Source organism: Lonchura striata, chromosome Z (genome assembly GCF_050655825.1).
Source record: "Lonchura striata isolate lonStrDom1 chromosome Z, ASM5065582v1, whole genome shotgun sequence".
Classification (NCBI taxonomy): Eukaryota; Metazoa; Chordata; class Aves; order Passeriformes; family Estrildidae; genus Lonchura; species Lonchura striata.
Window position 1 is genome coordinate 6,045,231 of NC_140740.1, and position 18,485 is coordinate 6,063,715.

Consider the following 18,485-nt stretch of genomic DNA (forward strand, 5'->3'; position numbering starts at 1 on the left):
CAAATGCTCACTGATCCCGCTTGTCTTTCTCACCTGCCCTGTGTTCTGCATGCCATTGGACAAAATCCCATTGCCATCTGCTGGAACTACTGCCACCAAGGTCCACTCCTTAAAATGTCCCTGCAACACATCAGCATCTGCTGTAGTTGTGGTTGCATCAGTGTGGAACTCAAGCTATACCACATGCAAACAAACCCCGTGCTCAGGCAACACTTTCCTTTGGGTTGTAAGTGGTTCCAGTTCTTTGGTCTGTGTAGATGGCCACAATAACAGGAAACAAGAATCTCAGAATTGGTGCTGTACTTCCAGAAATGAAGGAAAGAAAGCCAAACCTAACAGAGTTTCTAAAAGAGTGGTTTTGGTGAGGAACTGCATCCCCTGTGCAGTTTCTGCACACTGAGAAACATGCCTGGAACCTGAACATGAGGCTGCAAGGGCCACAGAGTCTCTTCTGCTTCTTGTGCAGTGTTGCTGAAACACTTAGTGACTGTGTTTCTCTCATAGCCCAAGCCACCTTCTCCACATCACCAAGCTGGAGCCTGGTGAGAGGGAGAGCCTGCCAAAACCTCCTGTTTGTTTCCTGGCATTTTCTGGGATGGGCCTTCCATTCATGCATTGACTTGTGTAGCTAAATGAGCAGAGGGTGTCCACAGGGATGGCACATCTTCATCTTTGGAGCAGGAAAAGTTTTTCTGTTGCTGCATAAGGGAAGCTGAAATTTTCAGACTGCTGAGAGACAGAGCTGCAGGTGGCTCCTGTGTGCCCAAGCAGGCATTTTCATCCCCATACATTAGTGCATGCACCTTAATATGTCTGTGTTGAATATGAGATTATAAATGTTTGTTTCCTTTCCTGGGGATTAACTGATGGATTTCATTTCTTTTCGTTCAATTACCATTGTTTTCAAGAACAGGACAAAAAACTTTGAAAGTTTTGTTCTATGGCAACCGGGCTGAAGTGACCCACAAGCACTGCAGAGATGCCTTTCATGTCCTAATCCTTGGAATTATTTAGTATAGCAAAGTCCCCCTTCCAGAAAGGCTGCCAAGCTTGTGTGAATCCTCAGAGAAGCAAATGTGCTTTTGCTGATGTAGTTCCCAACTAACTAGGTCAATCAATGAAATTGGCTGCCAAGGCAAGATCTGCGGGATGTTGGCAAAGCTGTGGCTGCATCAGAGTTTGGTTTTTTGTTGGTAAAGGAAAGTCATCTCTGGGTCTCTGCCAGGGCAGAAACTGCCACTGAAGAAGAGACGTTAAACAATGGCTTCTGGGAGGGCAGTTACAGATGGGAAAGAAGCAGGTGGAGCCTTGTGTTTCCTGTTTCTCCAGACTAAATTCCTGATAGCCACAGCAGGGACGCCACAGCTGCGGCAGCCCAAGCTCCTCTCGGCTTGGCTGCGTGACTTCCTGAGCTGCTGCCTGCAGAGAGACGAGGAGCGGCGCTGGTCTGCCAACGAGCTGCTGCAGGTAAAATGCCAAGGGGCTGAGGTGAAACAGTGTACAAGGGATGGGCTCCTCCTCCACCAAGGTCCGAGGCCTCAGATGAGCCCCCTTCCTCCTCACCTCCACTCTTGGTGCTCTTCAAATGAAAATGCTGAGGAGTGCTAGACTGGGCTGGGCTGGCAGGGCTCTGTAATGTCCTTTGGTCCAAGTGTCCTGCAATGAGCAGGGACATCTTTAGAGGGATCAGGTTGCTCAGAGCCCTTTCCCACCTGACCTGGAATGGTTCCGGGGATGGGGCACCTACCAGCTCTTGGGACAGCCTGTGCCAGGGTGGCACCCTGCTCTGAGTAAACAAGGTCTTCCTTAGACCTACTCTGATTAGATCCCCTTTGTGTTTGAAACTATTTGCCCACATTCTGTTGTAACTGGCCCTGTTAAAAACGGTGTCCCCCACTGCGGTGGTGTGTTTTTATTTCATTTAATATTTGTTCAGTGTCTGTTCACCCCCCAACCCCTCAATCTCCTCCTCTCCCCAGCTGTCAATCTCCCCAAGCTCTTCCCTAACCCACTCCTCTCCAAGTTGTCAAACCTCCCTTTCCCTGCCCCTTTCCCCAGAACATTCCCTGTCATTCCTCTCAGCCTCCTCCCCTGCTTCCAGACCATTCCCTGTCTATTTAGTGAGGCTCAACACCCTATTGGTTACTTTGTGTTACTCCACTCCCCTGTTTCCCCTGATAGGTTTGTCATATGTTAGTCCTGCCTTAAACTCCTCCCCAGCCCTACCCTCAGTGGTTGTTGTTTCTACTCCCCTCCTCTTGAGTTCTGTATAAAACCTTTGTTCACCCTCTCCATAAGGTCTTGGGGCTCACTGAATAAATCCATCTTGTTCACCCCCAAGTCCCGTGTCGCCTCCCTCTGTTCCCGCGCCACCGACTGGGACAGCAGAGCACCCCGGGGGGAGCGGCTGCCCGTTCTCTTCCCTCTCGCCGCCCAGCACGCCACCGCTCGGGGTATCGCGGCGAGGGGGGGCGCATGCCACGCCGTGACACCCCACTTTCTTCAAAGCCACTCTGAAGTCTTGCAAAGTGGCAATAAAGTCTCCCTGAGTCCCGTTCTTCACAAAACTGAATACTTCCACCTCTCTCTGCAGAAGATAGGACAGGTGTTCTATTTTCTTATTCTTTTTGTTGCCCTGTTTTTTAATTTGGTGGTGTATTCTGTTTTACCTAACAGCAAAAGAATTGACGTAGAGCATTGTAGAGAGACATGAAACGGTGGTGGAGGAAGCCACGGCTGCCAGTCCTGGCAGAGCACTCTGGAGAGATTTGGCTGTGGGCAGGAGGGGCTGTGAGGGACTCACTGTGAGCCTCTGAGGGGCCCTGGTTTGTGCCCCCCACCCCACCCTTAGAGGTTTCTGGCACACAAACAGGGAGAGCTGAGAGGGACTTGTCCCAGCCCCATCTGCTGCCTGGCACGCTCAGGCAGAGGGGAACTGGCCCAGGCTGACTGCCAGGTTGTGTGGCAGAGAGGGAACTGCAGGACCCAGCGCCACTCGGCTGGCCCTGCTGGGAAGGAAGGTGCCATGCAGCACAGGAGGGGCAGGGCATGGAAAGGCAGACACTGCTCTGTGTGCCTGTGGAAATTAGCACAAGACAGGGACCTATGGGAGTCATTGGAGCTTCTTGAAAGGAAGAAACCCCAGGGACAGAAAGCACCATTTCTAGAGCACTGGCAGGGCAAAAATCCCAGCAAGGTGAAGAAACCAGAATAAATGGATGAGTGGGATTCTGGGCCGGGTTTGCCTGTGATGGCAAGGTCCTGCACCTGACAATTGAGGAGCAGATGGTTGCATTGTTTTCCTTTCTGGGTCTTTCTAGGGACTAGAGGAATCCTGATGGAGTATGTGAGCCACTGAGCTTGGAAGGTCATGGTTCACTGTTCTTTGATGTTTTTTTTTTCCCTTTGGACAGCATCCATTTGTAACATCAGCCAAGCCAGTGTCCATCCTGGCACCACTCATCACCGTCCTGAAGAGGATGCAGGAGAGAAGAATGTAACAACCAATTCAAGATGTAATCACCACAAGCAATTTTGAGGATTGGATGATTATAGGAGGAGGATTGTTGATAAGGTTTTATAGAATAGGATTTTAGAGGAGGATTGTAGAGCAGGATTGTTGGAGAGTTTTGTGGAATAGGACTGTAGATAGGATTGTTTAAGAGTTTTGTGGAATAGGATTGTAGAGGAGCATTGTGGAGTAGGATTGTTGAAGAGTTTTGTAGAATAGGATTGTAGAATATGATTGTGGCATAGGATTGTAGAGTAGGATTGTTGAAGAGTTTTGTAGAATAAGATTGTAAACAAGGATTTTCATTAAATAAAGTTTCTGAAAAATAAACTCACTTGGAAGACTGCCCTCTTTCTGACCCCTTCAGAAAACTCAACGTTTCCTTCTGAATTACCAGTTGTTTTTTATGGGTGTTAAATGGCACTTCTGGCTTTTTTTGTATGGTTTTTAAGTAGGGGAAGGCTCTTCTTCATTCATCCTTTCCAGACCACACTGTCTTGGGAAAATGGCCAACTAGGCAGCTTTTGGCCAGCTGTAGTATTTCTAGTTGAGGCAGAAAGGGCAGTGGCATTTGCAGGAAAAAGCAAAGGGCAAGTGGTGCAGCCAAAATATCCTGTGCAGATGCAGGCCTTCAGCTGTGACTCCAGAGCGTTTGGGTGCCTGCCACTTGGATTTGTATCGTGAAGGGCAATGTCTTTGGCTGGAGGAGAGCCTCGCTCAGCGGAGAAAGCAGAAAGATCAGAGAGGTGCTCTGAAAGGTCTCCTGTGGTGCAGAGCTGTCAGCGAGTGTGAGCTGAGAGCGGGCCTGGCCCTGCCCGGCGTGGAGCCGCAGCAGAGCCCTGGCAGAGCCCGGAGCAGCCTGAGCCTCGGCAGGGCCAGGCTGCAAGGAGGCCCTGTGTTAGAGGAAAATGCCGCGGGAGACAAGACTCATGATATCATGATCATCAAGTCTCAGTTTATTGTAACAGATTACATAGTTTATATATGTTCGTTAATTAGCTCATACATATTGCAAAAGCCAAGCTCATGATTGGTTGCTATGTGACTTGTACTATTATCTTAAAAGTATCGTTATGATCGATACATGCCTGTCCGGCTGGCCTTGCAGTTAGAACAGCTTAGTACCCCCTTTGTTCTTCTCTATCTACTTCTACATACTAAGCAATTTCAATATCCTGCTTTCTGCACATCATCTATTCTTCAGGGCCATGCGAACTTTGCAGCAGTCACGTAGCCCTCCCTATTTGGATTAATTTTACAGTATCATGTCCCTTGTCGTTCAACCATTCCTCTGTCAGGCTCTCTTCATCTCCCCCGTTTTCCTTTTGTACAAGAAGGTGTGCATTCAGCATTTTCTGCAAAAGCTGCTGCATCAAGCCTTGCAAGCAAGTAAACACACAGGGCAAAACAAACAGAAGTATCACAATTATGCTTAGAACTATTATGCCGTATTTGATAATGTCTCTTAACTATGGTCCGATCCCCAATCCTTTTAGCTATCTTTTTAAACCTAATCTATCCTCTACCTTTAACTGTTGAGTTAGCTCGGTCAATTTTCGTATTTGCTTATGGATAGATGTAGAGTGATCAGATAAGTTCATACAGCACATTCCTTCAAATTCTTCACAACTATGACCTTGGGCTAGAAGAAGTAAATTAGTGGCAGCTGCTCTGTTTTGCAGAACTGCATGACAGATACTACCTATATTTGTGGCAAGCTCACTTAATATTTTAGATGAAATATTAATTTATTTTTCTGTCCAGTAGGCTAGGATTTTTAATTGTGTGAGAGCTTGCACTGAAGTAACTCGTGGGGTGAAAATGAGGTTAGTATTACAGAAGTGCACCCCACTTCATATTTCTCATGTTCTTGATTGTTCTGTTTAACATGAAAGGAACAAATTTAATTCTAAATACAAACTATATTTATGATAAACTTAATGTTATGCTTTTGATTATCTAATTGATTGTCCCTCTTTTTCTTTTGCCATTGAAAAGCAATGGCAAAATAAACAGAAAAATCACAGGCATTACTAAAACTTATTAAAACTTAGTAAAAAAGTCTGTAACATAATTAAAAATATACAATCTTTTGTGGGTGAAACACAAATCTTTGCACAATCCACTTTTGCTGTGCATCCTCTGATTTACTTGTGGAGAGATTAGTGTTTTCTTGAAATTGATAAGTTTAACATTCTTCACTGAAATTTATCCAGATTCTGTACCTGCTAAAACACAAACAAACTCAACACTCCCCACAGGGACTGGAGGGTCCTCTCTCAATTCTGTTTCTTAAAATTTGCATGAAGAAATGGAAATATCAGCATCTTTATAATAAACATGAAAAAACATCAAGAATAAAACAATGCATATAGTAAAGAAACTAATAACAAATAAAAATCAATCAGATAATACACAATTAATATTACATATAAAATCACAGTTACCAAGTGCTACACTATCAAATTGTCATCCCAGAGTCTGCAGCAGCTGATAAACCTTAAAACATCAGAGATTTGGATAAAACATGTCCGGATCATGTCTCTCCAAAACTCCCTTTGAGGCTCAGCTGCCCTACAAGGTCAAATTGTCAAGCCAAAAGGACTTGAATACTTTTTGATGCAGAAAACACCTGGGTCAATCACACCATCCATGTAGAGCCAGAGCTTGGCCAGAGCTCAAACTCTAATTGGAGGATATGTTTGAACACATTATAAAACAAAAGTCTTAGAAATAACAGTTATAAGTAAAAAACCTTATTATTAAAAATTTATCAAACTATTAAATAATTGAACCTGTTTAAAATCTCTTTCAAGACAAAAATTCTCTAAATATAACAAACTCTTTCTTCAGAAATCTGAAAATTTGAAGTCTGAAATCTTGAACTAAAATTTGGACAATGAATTTTTAAAGGAAGATGAATTGCAGCTGCATAAAAGATTGGATAAAGAAAACACATGAGTAGTTAAAAAATCAAAAACACAGGATCCTGAAAAAATATCTTGTAATCAATCACCTAAAGAGACAATAAAACATATGAAAACTGACTGTAAATACTATAACAACACCTTAATACCTTAATACCTTAATAATAATTCTTATCACAAAAATCAGACAACTCACATTTTATGATTAACTTATTAACAAGAAATGTTTAAAATACTTTAAGCAAATCCTTTTAAAGCACTCATATAACATTAGTAACAATCACTACTTATCATTACTTACAAAAACTTAACAATCACTATTTATCGTATTATCTATAAAACTTAAAAATCACTATTACTTATATTATTATCTATAAAAACCTAAAGACAGAGATTACAAACTCAATACTAAAATTCCATCAGATGACATTTTCTCAACTCTTTGTTTGCAGAGACATTTTTGGTAATTAAATCATTACTAACATTTCTATCTTTATACAGTGATTTTTATCTATATCATATTTGAAATAACATTGATTCACATAATGTTCATCCTTCTTGGTATCTTGGAAAACACTCGGTCCTGCTGTACTTTTTCATTACGTCTTCTGACTCTTGTAAGAAATTGGAAAGATGCTGTTGAAGTTTTTGCTGTAGTGTTGCGATCCCGCCACCGGCGGCGCTGCTGCTCTCGGCGTTGTCGCTGCCATGGCAACCAGGACTGTGCCGCCATCTCCGCCGCCATTGCTGGGCGCTGCGGGGAGATGAGGGGCGGCGCCGCCTCGCTCCCGTCCTTGTTGTGTCACCTTGTGGATGGGAGAAGAGACACCCCCGCCACGGCCGCGCCCCGCCTGCTCCGGCTCCAGCGCGGCTGAGCCCCGGGAACGCCCCTCTCCCCCCTTGCGCTGCTGCTCGGCAGCAAGGAGCCTTCCGTCTCTCGGCTGATGTCCGCTCCGCCCCGGGCTCGCCTCCGGCTCGGTGCTGGCCGGCCCCGCTCTGTCTGGCCCCGCGCCCGCTCCGTTCTACCTGATCCCCGTTCACAAAAAGTGAATTTGGGATCCCAGTCCCGTTGCCATAAAGCAATTTGGATCTCAATTTCCAGCACCTCAATGCTGCTAGTGTCTATGGGAGGTACAGGCATTTCAGAAGCAGAGATGGGAATGGGAAAATTTGTGAGAACCGGAGGGTTTGGCTCACTGGAGAGAAGCGAGGGTTTACATTCCTTATTTTTCTCCAGAGCTGTCCGTATCACTTCCACCGCCCTCTTTTCTGCCTGACACATTAACAATTCGTTATCAACCACTCTCCAAAGTTTACTCATTTTCTTGCCCGGTTTATCCTCATCTAACACTAATTCCCACAACTTATCCCTATATCTTCTCCATTCTGAAAGTTTATGAACACTATGGGGGTTAACGAAAAAGCCGTAAGACTCAGCATGATGCAATAGAGAAGGGAGATCCTTATCTAAGTCAATCCCCCTAATCTGCCTTTTTCTAAGAGAAGCACTAAATAAATCATATGCTGCTTGCCTTTCCATGATTACGTCGGTACCGTTGCTGGCTCCTTCAGGCTTCGGCAGCACGTATCGGCTGAGCCCGCTTCTACGGTCACTCAGGGCGCGGAGCAGAGCGTTTCGCCTCTTCTCTTTATTTTCGCCGTCCTTCCAGCCGCAGGACCCGCACTCCAACGCAGCACCCCTCTCGCCTTAGGCTCGGATCATGTCCCTGTTTTCGGGCGCCAGTTGTTAGAGGGAAAATGCCGCGGGAGACAAGACTCATGCTATCATGATCATCAAGTCTCAGTTTATTGTGACAGATTACACAGTTTATATATGTTCGTTAATTAGCTCATACATATTGCAAAAGCCAAGCTCATGATTGGTTGCTATGTGACTTGTACTATTATCTTAAAAGTATCTTTATGATCGATACATGCCTGTCCAGCTGGCCTTGCAGTTAGAACAGCTTAGTACTCCTTCGTTCTTCTCTATCTACTTCTACATACCAAGCAGTTTCAATATCCTGCTTTCTGCACACCATCTACTCTTCAGGGCCATGCGAACTTTGCAGCAGTCACGTAGCCCTCCCTGTTTGGATTAATTTTACAGTATCATGTCCCTTGTCGTTCAACCATTCCTCTGTCAGGCTCTCTTCAGACATATTTAAATAATTTCTCAGAATTTATTGGCATAGGGGTACGAGTATCCTGTAGGTCCCTGGTGGTCATTGCCACAGGTTCAGGAGGAGACTCATGCACAAAAGAATCTAAGACAAAACTGGGCTTGCCAAGCAAATCTATTCCATTAGTTGCAGTAGCAAGTAATACATACCAAGCCCTGGATTCCCAAAAATCCACTGAGCAGGAGAAGGAGATGGAGTTATTATGGAGTCAAAATTATGTCTACATTCTAAAGACATCTTACAATTTAGAAAGATTTTTACCTTTCTCTATGCATTAACACTTGTGGGCCCCTCTGAAGCAGAAAGTCCTTGAGGGGCTGGAGCGTGTGCAGAGAAGGACACGAGAGCTAGGGAGGGCTGTGGAAGGCAAGGACAAGGAGGAGGTGCGGAGGCAGTTTCAGCCTGGACAACGGGAGCCTCCTGAGGCACATTCAGGCAAACTTCCATGGTTCCATACGTGACAGTGCTCACCACCAGGGCTGTTCCCCTGCCAAACATGCCCTCACTGCCTCCAAGTGCTTTAGACGCTGGTGTCAGAGACACTCCCTGCTTGTTGTTTGGTTGCTTTTTTGTTTTGCTGGTTTAGTAGAGGAAAAGTCCTGTTGATTTTCTCATTTTCCAACAAGCAAATATGCTTCTGCACAACGTTTCCTGCCCTTTTCCAGCACTGGATGGGATTCAGATCCAGTTGTAGGCTTCCATGTCTGCAGCAGCAATAGCAAAGGTGTAGCTGTCTCTTTCTTTCTTTTCCATTGCAGAGCTTTCAAAAGCTAAAACTCTGCATTGCAGAGACAATGTTGCTTGCTGATGGCAGCCAGGGAGGAATATCAGCTTCATATCCATATGCAGTTCTGTTGAATTGGCCTGGTTTAATTTGATCTGTGTGGCTTAGAATCCTTTTACTATCTTTTTACTCTGGAATTTTATGATTTCTCCTTGGAAGATACGGTCGTATATGTGAGAAGGAAGGAAGTTATACGTGATAGGTAATAGCTTGTCCCACACGCTTTTCTCTTGTCCCAGAGCACAAAACCAGCATCAGTGTCTGCCCCAGCTCCCTCTGCTCCTGGAGAAGATGAAGAGGAGCAAATTGAGCAGAATGACCGCGAGTCTCCATCAGTGGTCAGAGCAGAGCCTGAATCTTCTGAGCCAGTAAGTGCCAGTTGTGGGTGGTGCTGTCTTAGTGCAAGGCAGAGCTGCAAGTTTCTGACCAGCCAGCACTTGCATGTTGCTTGCTGAGGATGCCGAGTGCTGCAATCCTGTGGGACGTAGCCATTTCCTGCAGGCAGTGGCCTCCAGCTAGAAATTGGCCTTTGACCTGTCACTTTGAGGCCCTGAAGATATGGGGGCTCTGGCTGAGCTTCTGGCTGCTCGGCTCAGGGAAGGTCGATCTCTGGGCTTCTGCAGCGTCGTGGCCAAGGGCACACGTGGCAGTGCTGCAGGTGGCAGGGCTTTTTTTGTCTGTTTTCCCTTTGTGGAAAGGTGTGTTTGGTTTGTGGAAGTGTTCTGCAGTTTTCTGGAGCACTTCTTCACTTGTACAGTCTCTTTTGGCTTTTGCTAAGCTGGAAGAAGATGATTGTGTTTTCCAGGAATCTGTGAGGCCCCATTCTTTTCCATGCTGTCTGTATTCCTTGTTAATCTGTTCTTTCCCTTTCCTCACAGTCAGCCACTCTTGTCTGAGAGGGATAAGCTGTTGTCTCTGACTGCTATATTCTGTTTGACTTGAGGTGCATGTGTTGATATCTCACCAGGCAGCCTCCAAAGACCTCCAAGAACACACTGGCCGTGAAGATCACCAAATTTGTCCCAGACAACTGGAACTTCCCCCTCCTCGAAAAGTGCTGCAGTTTCAGCACGTCTGCACAGGCTCTGGTCCCAATCCTCGCTCTGCAGCAGCATTACTTAAAGGAACCTATGATGTGGAACCTGTGAACTCAATCTCATCCTTTGGTGATCTCCTCCTTCTCAGCTCCTTCATCTCCCTCCACGTGGCTTCTGAGAACCAGGAGACTGAGGAGCAGTACCTGCGTATGCTCTGTACTTCTGCTGTATTTCTTGTCTGAGGGTCAGTGGATTGTGTGCAGGTGTCAGCAGAGCTGTACCAAATGTTCCTCCTGAGTTTGGTGTCACAGGGCCATTTAGGACTCCCGAGAGGAAGTGCTGTGCTCTGAGGCAGCGAGAGAGAGCTCTGGGTGCTCCTGCTGCCTCTGAAGGTAGCTGGGACTGGCCTGGGTTTGCCTGAGCTTCCCTCTCGGCTAAAGGCTGAAGCAGGGATTTTTCTTGCATCAGCAGAAGGCTAGGCAAGTCCTGCATGCTAGTGGCCAAACCAAAGAGAATTTTTAGCTTCCTAATTTCCCCTTAGACTCCTGACTTCCAACCAGTCATCAGAGCAAAAAATCTTCAGAAAAATTTACTGGTTTTATAGTTTTGTCTTTTTGGTTGGGGATTTTTTTTTTTAGGGGGCTGGTGGTTTGGAGCTTTTTGCTTTTTCCCTGTTTATTTTTTTTATGGGGTTGTTTTTTTGGTTTTCTTTTTGCTGGGTTTTTTGGTCTTGTTTGTTTCTTTGTAGCGGTTATTTTTTGGTGGAGTTGGTTTATCTCCATCCTGAAGGAGCCCTTCTGCCCCACATGTCTTATTGATGTCATTTTTATGACAATTTTATGTTGCCACTACTACATATACAGTTTCTTTTCATGAGAATGCTATATTTTTGTCAATAAAAACTACTGTGAAAGAATATCAGGTTGCAGGAGAAATAGAGAGCAGGAGGTGTTTCCCGTGTGCCCCCAAAGAAAAAACCAGATACTTTTATAACAATCTGTATTTCATATCCTAGTTTTATGCTTCTAAAGATGTGTCCAAGAGAGACACATCGAAGTGGCGCGATCAGATAAATCTGTACTGCAGGCATTTCTCAGGAGACAGCCTCCAGCCCATCCATGGTATATTCCTCAGATCCATGGCACTTTTTCGTACCTTCCCCACTCTTTCCCATGACTCTTAGAATCCTACCCATTGGCCCGATCCCTGCTCAGATCCGTCTCTAGGAAAACACATCAAGTCCTCTGGGATTCTGCAGCACACCCCAAGGAATCTGCTTCTTGCCCGTAACAGCTGCCAGTGCTGAACTCTCAGATAAGACCTGGTGGGGCTGAGAGCAGAGCCCAGTGGAGAGCCCAGTGGATTCTGTGTCTACCATCACCTGTTGGGACAAAAATGGCATTGATCTGCACCTCGGTGTGTCTGATCTCAAAGCCCATCCTGTTGTGGCATGAATGGGGGCAACACTTTGTACGGGGCCCAGGCTGCCTGTGGCTTCTTCCCATTGCTTGTCAGTACTCATGCTTGGGCTTTGCCAGCCTTGTTGTGGTCACTGCCCTGTCCCTGAGGGCTGGTGGGACAGGGCTGGAGCCTTCCTTAGCCGCAAGATGGGTGTCTGTGAGCTCAGCCTGCTCATGAAGGGTGAGGGTCCCGATGCTGAAAGCACTGTTGACATTGGTTATAGCATGAGCTGCTCTGGATTACAATTGGAAAGGCATTGTTTGGGCAATGTTTTGGCTGAAAGCTGGAGAAGATGTGCTCCTCTCCTGGGAATGCATCTCCCTGTGCTTTGTTTCCTGTCAAGAGAACTCTTCCAAGGGCTCTACACAATCAGTCTCTGTGCCAGCCATCTGCACTGCAGGGCTGCCTGTCCTGTTGATGTTGTTGCTGTTGTTGCAAGTAGCTGACTGCCTCCAGACACTGGGGCTGCCTTTTGTATCTCCTGGAAGCTGGGATCTATGCTTTAAAGTGAGCATCTTGCATTTTGTTTCCCTCAGGGAAAATGGTGAACGTGGAAAATCCCAAGATGAAATACACTGAAATGGAATATATTGGCAAGGGGTGAGTCCAGCCACACTTACTTCTACACAACCATGGGCCAGGGGTTCTTCTGGTATATCACTGGTATATCAGGTGTTCCACTGGAATATCTATCCAGTGTGAAGTCAGGTCAGCTGCAAACATGTTCAGACACTGGAGATAGATTGTCCTATCTCTTCAGTGCTGCTCAGAACTTGTGAGTGTGCTCAGAAGGCATTGTCAGAGACATCTCCATGCTGCCAAAGTCTGCCTACATCAAGAAGCAGGACCTGGAAGATTTCCTTGTCTCTCAAGTGTGGGAGAGCTCTGTGTTAATTTCTTCAGTATTTTTGTATGTCTCAAAACCACACTGCCACACTAATGAATGAAGAAGAATCTTGCTTGCCTGAGAGGGCAACCTAGCCCCTCTCAAAGCTGTGAGATAACAGTTCCCAGGAGAATTTCATTCAATCCACGGTTCTTGGAAGGAAATGCTCCATGCTCAGAATAGGAACCACAGAGTTTAGAAACTCAAACCTAAGATGAAAGAATAAATTCCCTTTAGGAGCTGAGGCAGTAAACCCCAGCGCTTCTGCAACCAGCCCAGGCACTGCCCATGCACTTGAGAGGAAAATGCATCATCTGCCTTCTGGCAGAGCCCTCCTGCATCTTGCAGGTTTTAGGCATTTACAACAGAGATCTCCTGTGTGGGCCAGCTTTCACTCTAAGAAATAAACAGCTTCTCCTTTCTCTGCTTCTGTTTTGTTTCTAGGCATTTTGGATCTGTGGTTAGAGCACTCAACCAAGCCACAGGAGGAGAGGTAAATGCCAACATCCCCTGCAGACTCTGTTGCACTCAAGGGCTTTCCCCTCTGGTGCGAGTAGCTGTGGCTGGAGCTTTGGGTTGAGCTGTGCTGAAGAGGCACAAGAAACACAGACTGGTACCAGCCTGCAAAATACATTGGGGACAGTCTTTGTCCTTTTCAGCTGCCAGAAGGAAGTCATGCAGGGCAGCAGTTCATTTCAGAGAAGGATGTGCTCACTCGCTCTCAATTGCTAAAACAAAGGTGGTGCCTCAGGGCATCTCACTGCTCTTTGGGGCTACAGCTTCATAGTCCTGAATTCTCACTTCTGGTTGCCAGCAAATACATCTGAAAGTTACTGGTAGTTCTTTAGCCACCTGCAGTGCTGCACTTGGGAACTGCACAAAGGGAGAGATCTGCAAGGTATCTCTAAAAACTCGAAGCCCTGCCCATAGCCCAAGATGTAGCCACAGAGTATTAAGGCATGGATTACTTCTTCTGAATCCCATACAAAGCAGCAGGGAGTGGGCTCAGAGGTTTGTGGGTGATAGTTGAGACACCAGTGTCACCAAGTGTTCACAGCAAAACCTCAGTGGCCACGTACCCTGTAACTGGCCCCAAGGGAGTGGAGAAATGGGCTATTGCAATGTCACTTCCTAATTACTGCAATGCCTAATCACAAGGCAGTTTGGCACAGCTCAACTGTGTCATTGCAAAATCACTTGCTCCATGTGCCTTGTGGTCTCATGACACCAACTTCTCAAGTTACTGATTTTCAGTGTCATTTTAGGTGGCCATAAAGAAAATAAGCCTTAAGGGACGGCAGAGGAAGCAACTAACCGTTAATGAAATCACAATCATGAAGAACCATAGGAGTCCCAGTGTTGTGAATTATTTAGACAGGTGAGTGGTCATGGTCTTATCCTGTGAATATGCATGTACATACTGCAAACATGAGAGGTTAAAAATCCACTTTGGTCACTTCTAGAAAGTAGAGCTGTTAATTATAATGTATTAATATTTCTCTACTCATCTGCAGTGGATGAGAAGAGAGTGCATCTTGTCTGCATGAGTCTTCCCTGGCACACATAGTTTGAAAATTATTCCAAAATTATTCAAAACCTGGATCATCTGTAGAGTACGAAGTTAATACTTTCTAAGTTCACTGCCTCCACATTTTTTGGGATTGATTTTTTAAAGTTTCTTCAATGCTGAATGATGAACCATCCTAAAGTGGATTTCCCTTGGATTGTTGCCCCTCTTTTTCTTTGCTATGCATGCCAGGAAGACTAGGTGCTTATTTCCAGAAACACCACGCGTGACAGGCTTTTGATCTGGGCTCTTACTAAACCACACTTTTCACTTGCTGGCCATCTAAGACATCTCCTTTTTCACAGCTGTGCCTTTCTCCCTGAGACTGCACAGATTGCAAACAAAGCACAGCCAGGAGGGAATGTCTATTCCTTTTATTCTGTCCTTGTCACAAAGGGCTTTGGAAACAAGAAGCCCGGAAGCAAAAAATCAACCTAGCCATACATGTTTATCTTCACGCCCTTGTTTCTTTCTTTCAGCCACCTTCTGGGTGAGGAACTCTGGCTGGTCATGGAGTACATGGATGGAGGCGCTCTGAGCGATGTCATCAGGAAGACCTTCCTGACTGAAATCGAGATAGCAGTCATCAGTCGGGAGGTCAGCAAGCCCACCTGTGCTTCCAAGGGTTTGGGTAGGATTATCTGGGAAACAGGGGCTCAGAACAGGAGAGGTTTCATGTGCCAAACTTTGCTTCTGCGTTGCTGGTATGCTATGGGCATGTAAAAGCATCTCCAGTGAAATGCCTGGAGTGCCCCTGCACCCACTCTACTCAGTTCTTGTACTCTTATCTCCTGCTGTTGTATTCTCACTCTGCCTCTTGTGTTTGCTGTTCTCCATCTTGCCTCCCTAAATTTTTGCCTGTCTTCACTGCATTCCTCTCTTGTAGAAGCAAGGTGCTGGTAGCAGGATTTGAAATGAACAGCAAAGGAAAAAAAAGAGACTCATTTCTCTCAGTCCTCAGCAAAAAAGGATACTAGTGCAGCCAAAATGCTCTTTGCTTCTGAGCACATCCACTGCAGCAGCAGTCATCCTGGCTGGTTTGCAGGGGGACAGTCTACAACAGCAGGTGCTGTTGCTCTTTCAAAAGGTGACATGCCTTTCCTTAGAAAGGTCCTGCTCTGCAAGTGTTGGAGCAGCAAATCTTCCTCTCAGTGGCACTGTGTTCTGCCATTACTCGCCATTCTCCTGGGGAATGGGAACCTTTTAGAGTCTCTGTTTCTATTCTGGTGTGATGAAATCACTGGGTTTGTCCCTCCTGGTTCTGTTTACTCTCTCAGTGCCTGCAAGGATTGGCTTTTTTTCACTCAAACCAAGTGATCCACAGAGATGTGAAGAGCGACAACATCCTTCTCAGAACTGACGGCTCTGTCAAGCTGGGTCAATATATTCCTGGTCAGGTGCAGCGTTCAGGGATGTGGGGTGAGGGACTGCTTTGAGTGGCTGCCAGCTCCTAATAAATGGTGCTGGTGGCAGTGCAGGGACCCCCCGCTCTGAGCTGATGACACGGTTGCAAGGTGCACAGAGGTATGACAATGCACAAGCACTCAAGAGTGGTGTTGCTCTGTGTGTGTCCATTGCAGAGGGAGGGAGCTACAGGTCTAAAGCTTCCACAGAACAAAAGCCACTGCTGAAGGCAGTGTACAAAATGTGGGGATTTGGCTAAAATCCTGAGGAAACAGAGCAGGGACAGTTGTCCAGGAGATTCAACAGCACATTCTCAAAGTTCTACTGGGCAATTCTTTTGTTTGGTCTCCTAATTGCACAGAATTCAAATAAAAGCAGTATTTTGCTTTCCCCTCAGCTGATTTTGGCATCTCTGTTGAGCTCAGCCCTGGGAAGAATAGACCGTCCTCGGTGGCTGGGACTCCTTGGTGGATGGCGCCTGAAGTGGTGATGCGTCAACCATATGGCCCCAAAGTGGACATATGGTCTTTTGGAATTGTGGGAATCGAAATGATAGAACGGAAAGTTCCCTACCGGAGCTGAAGTCCTGCCACGGTAAGGAGCAAATGCTCACTGATCCCGCTTGTCTTTCTCACCTGCCCTGTGTTCTGCATGCCATTGGACAAAATCCCATTGCCATCTGCTGGAACTACTGCCACCAAGGTCCACTCCTTAAAATGTCCCTGCAACACATCAGCACCTGCTGTAGTTTTGGTTGCATCAGTGTGGAACTCAAGCTATACCACATGCAAACAAACCCCGTGCTCAGGCAACACTTTCCTTTGGGTTGTAAGTGGTTCCAGTTCTTTGGTCTGTGTAGATGGCCACAATAACAGGAAACAAGAATCTCAGAATTGGTGCTGTACTTCCAGAAATGAAGGAAAGAAAGCCAAACCTAACAGAGTTTCTAAAAGAGTGGTTTTAGTGAGGAACTGCATCCCCTGTGCAGTTTCTGCACACTGAGAAACATGCCTGGAACCTGAACATGAGGCTGCAAGGGCCACAGAGTCTCTTCTGCTTCTTGTGCAGTGTTGCTGAAACACTTAGTGACTGTGTTTCTCTCATAGCCCAAGCCATCTTCTCCACATCACCAAGCCGGAGCCTGGTGAGAGGGAGAGCCTGCCAAAACCTCCTGTTTGTTTCCTGGCATTTTCTGGGATGGGCCTTCCATTCATGCATTGACTTGTGTAGCTAAATGAGCAGAGGGTGTCCACAGGGATGGCACATCTTCATCTTCGGAGCAGGAAAAGCTTTTCTGTTGCTGCATAAGGGAAGCTGAAATTTTCAGACTGCTGAGAGACAGAGCTGCAGGTGGCTCCTGTGTGCCCAAGCAGGCATTTTCATCCCCATACATTTGTGCATGCACCTTAATATGTCTGTGTTGAATATGAGATTATAAATGTTTGTTTCCTTACCTGGGGATTAACTGATGGATTTCATTTCTTTTCGTTCAATTACCATTGTTTTCAAGAACAGGGCAAAAAACTTTGAAAGTTTTGTTCTATGGCAACCGGGCTGAAGTGACCCACAAGCACTGCAGAGATGCCTTTCATGTCCTAATCCTTGGAATTATTTAGTATAGCAAAGTCCCCCTTCCAGAAAGGCTGCCAAGCTGGTGTGAATCCTCAGAGAAGCAAATGTGCTTTTGCTGATGTAGTTCCCAACTAACTAGGTCAATCAATGAAATTGGCTGCCAAGGCAAGATCTGCGGGATGTTGGCAAAGCTGTGGCTGCATCAGAGTTTGGTTTTTTGTTGGTAAAGGAAAGTCATCTCTGGGTCTCTGCCAGGGCAGAAACTGCCACTGAAGAAGAGAGGTTAAACAATGGGTTCTGGGAGGGCAGTTACAGATGGGAAAGAAGCAGGTGGAGCCTTGTGTTTCCTGTTTCTCCAGACTAAATTCCTGATAGCCACAGCAGGGACGCCACAGCTGCGGCAGCCCAAGCTCCTCTCGGCTTGGCTGCGTGACTTCCTGAGCTGCTGCCTGCAGAGAGACGAGGAGCGGCACTGGTCTGCCAACGAGCTGCTGCAGGTAAAATGCCAAGGGGCTGAGGTGAAACAGTGTGCGAGGGATGGGCTCCTCCTCCACCAAGGTCCGAGGCCTCAGATGAGCCCCCTTCCTCCTCACCTCCACTCTTGGTGCTCTTCAAATGAAAATGCTGAGGAGTGCTAGACTGGGCTGGGCTGGCAGGGCTCTGTAATGTCCTTTGGTCCAAGTGTCCTGCAATGAGCAGGGACATCTTTAGAGGGATCAGGTTGCTCAGAGCCCTTTCCCACCTGACCTGGAATGGTTCCAGGGATGGGGCACCTACAAGCTCTTGGGACAGCCTGTGCCAGGGTGGCACCCTGCTCTGAGTAAACAAGGTCTTCCTTAGACCTACTCTGATTAGATCCCCTTTGTGTTTGAAACTATTTGCCCACATTCTATTGTAACTGGCCCTGTTAAAAACGGTGTCCCCCACTGCGGTGGTGTGTTTTTATTTCATTTAATATTTGTTCAGTGTCTGTTCACCCCCCAACCCCTCAATCTCCTCCTCTCCCCAGCTGTCAATCTCCCCAAGCTCTTCCCTAACCCACTCCTCTCCAAGTTGTCAATCCTCCCTTTCCCTGCCCCTTTCCCCAGAACATTCCCTGTCATTCCTCTCAGCCTCCTCCCCTGCTTCCAGACCATTCCCTGTCTATTTAGTG